Here is a 4,339-nt window from a genome sequence, read left to right as displayed (position 1 = left end):
ACATCCTACTAAATGCTTTCCCATGTATTTCAACGAGTAAGCTTATCCAAAATTTTCCATTCAATTTTCTTTTTCAGCTGCGAAAAATGTGCATGCACATTAACAAAGAAAACAATGAAGGGTGTTCAAGTTCTAAATAATTTGTTTCGTGATAATTTCCCTTCATAGTTCGAGCAAGTCCATTCTTGCTAAGTCTGCATTGATATGAAATGGAAGGCCTGACATTTTCCCTAAAAAAGGTGAAGCAAATCTTTCTCTGGCGTTATCAAGAGTTAAACTGCAAGAATTCCCACCTTCCTAATATATAATTTGTCATTGTGATTTCATGAAGAAGATATGGTAATGAATCTGCCATATCTGCCATACAATCATAATAAATATTACCACTATTGTATAAGAACATTTTCTGTTGTTGAACAAATAGTCTGAAAGTTGATAAGGAAAAAGTAATTTAAGTGATGAGACCATTAAAGTGCTGGTAAGAACTGCAACAGACTTGGTTGAGTATTACCAGTCACAGGAAGAAATATATACTCAGGCAATCAGTCACTAATATTAGCTATCACATTGGTGACCTAACAATGATCCAGAAGTATTATATAATGAAATGAACAATACCAATACTGCAGTAACTGAGACATAAATGCACATGGCATGAACCAGTAATCTTGAAAAATATAACTCTACTGAAACTTGGGAATGTCAACAAATATAATGAAGGCAGAGAATTAAAATAGAAAATAGAAATTATGAAAAGTCCTTTCAAAATGAAAATGTCATATTTTTGTAACAATATATAGCTGAAAAGGACAACAAACAAACTACATAAAACCACACAAATTTCCCCAGAGAGTTACTATTTTTTATTCCTGTGCAGGTTTTTTTTTAGCTAATAAGCACAAGCACGTGAATATTGGGTTGTAAATGTTTCAATTTGTTTCTTGGAAAAAGATGTTTAACACAAATTACAATAACACTAAATGCAAATGCATCATTAAATTAATGATTTAAATGCGGTTAAACTCACAGTAATTGTGTTTTCTTTTTTAAAAAATCTGAGCTCTGAAATGAATTATTGGCTATCAGTTTGGCTCAGTAACATTGTTCGTGGATTCAGTGTCAATGCCATTATTTCAGCATGCAGCCTGAAAAGTCATACATCAGTCCAGTACTGAAGATTCCTTGATTTTTTCCTAAGGGAATATGAAACAAAGCACTTTTGTCCTTTTCAGGTATATATAAAAATCCTCTAACTCTTTTAAGAGTTGCCAATATTTATCCTCACCTCAGCAGCAAAGAATAATGTACTTATTGAGGAACTTTTACTACATATGAACAGTGATGATCTTTAAAAGTAATTTAGTTGTGAGGTGGTTAACGATGCTATGGCTGTGTGATCAAAAAACTGAAAAGAACAGTGAAAATATCATTTGCGTGGTTATCATTTGGAGCACCTCATTGCACAGACACTAACATAGAACGATTACTCTCTTAGATTAATTAACTTTGTCTAAATCTCTCAGGAATAGCAAGTTGGATTCATAATTGGCTTGGTGGTAGGAGTAAAAAGTGATGGTCAATTGTTGTTTTGCAGTCTGGAGGCCTATGATGAATGGCATGCCTCAGAGACTGGCGTTGGCACATTTGTTGTTCATTATTTATATAAATTATTTGGATGTGAATATACATGTCATGGTTAGTAAGAATGTTCGGCATGGATAGAGTGGAAAACCAGGGCAGCCGTGGCTAACACTGGAGGATTAAGGTGGCTTTAAGGTGAGGAGAGGAATATTTAGCAATGACAGAGTTAAGTTTTTAACACTGAGTAAGTGCCAGGAGTGATCGTAAAGGCTGATACAGTTGGGACATTTAGGAGACTCTTAGAAATAGGCATATGGATAAAAGAAAAATAGAGGGTTATAGGCTATTTAGAAGGGGTTAGATTGATCATGGAGTCGGTTGTAAAATTCGGCATGAAATTGTGGACTGAAAGGTTTGTACTAGCGCTGTTGTATGAATGGCCAGGTGCTGTGGAGTGTGTGCAAAAGGAGAACCCTGCAGTGTAAGTGCATGTTTCGCTGAAAGCAGCCTCACAGGTATACAGGGCAGTGAAGAAGGCCTTCGGCATTCTGGCTTCGGTAGTCGGGACACTGAGTGTCAGGGTTTGGATGTTATGTTGCAGTTAATATGTTGGTGAGACCACACTAGGGAGCATTACATGTAGTTTTGGTCAGCCCATTAGAGAAAAGCCATCATTCAGCCGGAGAGGGTTCAAAGAGGACTTCTATAGACTCGCAGAGAGTGGTGTAAATATGGAATGAACTGCAAAGTACAATAACAACATTTGGACAAGTTCGAACATAGGAGAGGTTCATAAGGATATGGACCACACAGCAAATGGGACTAGCGTGGTTGGCACCATTGTTGACATGGATAAATTAGGCCAGTGAGCTTGTTCCTGTGATGTATTACTAGATGACACTTTTCAATACTACTTATGTCTTATCAATGTCTAGGGCTGGCTCTACTCTTATGACCCACTATGGGGTAATATTTCTATTAAGAATAATATACCACCTTCTCCAAAATCTATTGCTGTAATTTTGAGTTGCATGTGATCCTGAACTATGGATGTTAAAATCATCTATTTTTATACATGCCCTTTTTACTGGGCATTTCTAGAGGTGTGGCTCATTAGCCCCTTGCTAACAGCCACTGGACTGAGCAGTGAGGAAAAACAACTTTCTCAGACTCCATACATCTAGGGTTGATATGACTTGGGTCCCACCAAACCCAGGAGGTTGGGATGTCTTGCCCACCCGAACCCTGATCTGTGTGAAAGCACACACCACCTTCCAAATGTTGCTCGAAATCCATCTCGAACAAACGGGCTCTCCCACAGGGGTATTGGCCCTTCCTCCTTGAAGCCATTCATCTATACAAGGCACCTTGTGCAACATCCTTGGCCAGCTTCCATCCTGTCTTCTCCTAGCTCCCGCCAAAAAGACTTTGACCCACACCAGGGTTCAACACAAAAACCTCTCCACCCAGCATTCTCTAGAACTTTCTCCCAATTCCACCATCCTGATTGGCTGACACAACATTCCTAAGTTGAACAACAAAGCCCCTTATCTTAGCTCATACCCAAACACACTAAAAGCAGAACAGCTAAAATAAGATACCTACAGTATGGCAGCAAAAATTTTAATCAGGGCATTATACATGTTTCACTCTTGCTTTGAAATGTGAACATTTCTACAAAATAATCTGTATTCTTTGGAGTTTAGAAGAATGAAGTGTGACCTTATTGAAATATACATGATTCTCATAGGGGCCTGACAATGTTGATGCTGAGATGTTTCCACTTGTGGAAATGACTCAAATGAGGGAACATAACTACAAGATTATTGAGCTAGTCATTTAAAACTGAGTTGTGTAGGAACTTCTCACAGAAGGTAGTGAGTTCCTGGAGGGTTGGAGAGGCTAGATCATTTAAAGAGGAAAATACTGTGTACACTTTTGAAATATCAAGGAATTGATAGCTGTGGAGAGCTGGCACTAAGTGGAGATGAGACCATAATCATGTCAAATAGTGAGCAGGCTTGAAGGGCTAATTTCCTATTTTCTTATATTCTAAATCCAAAGATTGATCCTCTTCAGAATTCCAAACATAACTCTCCATTACAAAGTCTTTTTCAACCTGCCTGTATTTTTCATGATAATTAAGAAATATTGGTGAGAATGATAAATTCCACAAGCTAAATTTTACACATCTACTGTATATTCTAAATGGCAATTTAATTTGAAAAATTTATATTATAAAGTGAACAAGGGCCCTGTTGAACAAGTCTTCACGCCGAAAACCACATCTTGGAGAGGTTACTCTGGTGCACATGTCTGACTCTGTGTGCCCTGTTTGTGAATAAATATAACCTTTGGTTTTTTTGCCTATATGGTTTGGTCTAGTGATAGCGCCTTGTTCCACCTCTTCAAAGTAGAAGATTGAATTTTATAACCAATGAGTAAGATTACAAAAGAATCTTTCTTTACTCCCTCAAACTTAAGACGTAAAACTTTTATACGAAACCGGGACCAAGAAATTTTATTGCCCAGCTCAATATTTTCATGGGCTACTGCAACAGAATTTTATCTAACACTCATTTGTTAGAAGTGATCTTTGACCTACTTTCTTTGTATTCACTGTAAAATGAAAATCAACTACAAAATAACATTGCTACCTACTGTTTGAAGTACAGTCAAATGCTTCGGTATGCTCATTAATGGGGAAAGGTGCTACATAAATGCAAGTTTTATTTCTCACACCTTACTTCATTATCAA

Source organism: Mobula birostris, chromosome 8, assembly GCF_030028105.1.
Source record: "Mobula birostris isolate sMobBir1 chromosome 8, sMobBir1.hap1, whole genome shotgun sequence".
Classification (NCBI taxonomy): domain Eukaryota; kingdom Metazoa; phylum Chordata; class Chondrichthyes; order Myliobatiformes; family Myliobatidae; genus Mobula; species Mobula birostris.
The sequence above is the reverse complement of the archived record's forward strand: the minus strand, read 5'-3'. Positions refer to the sequence as shown.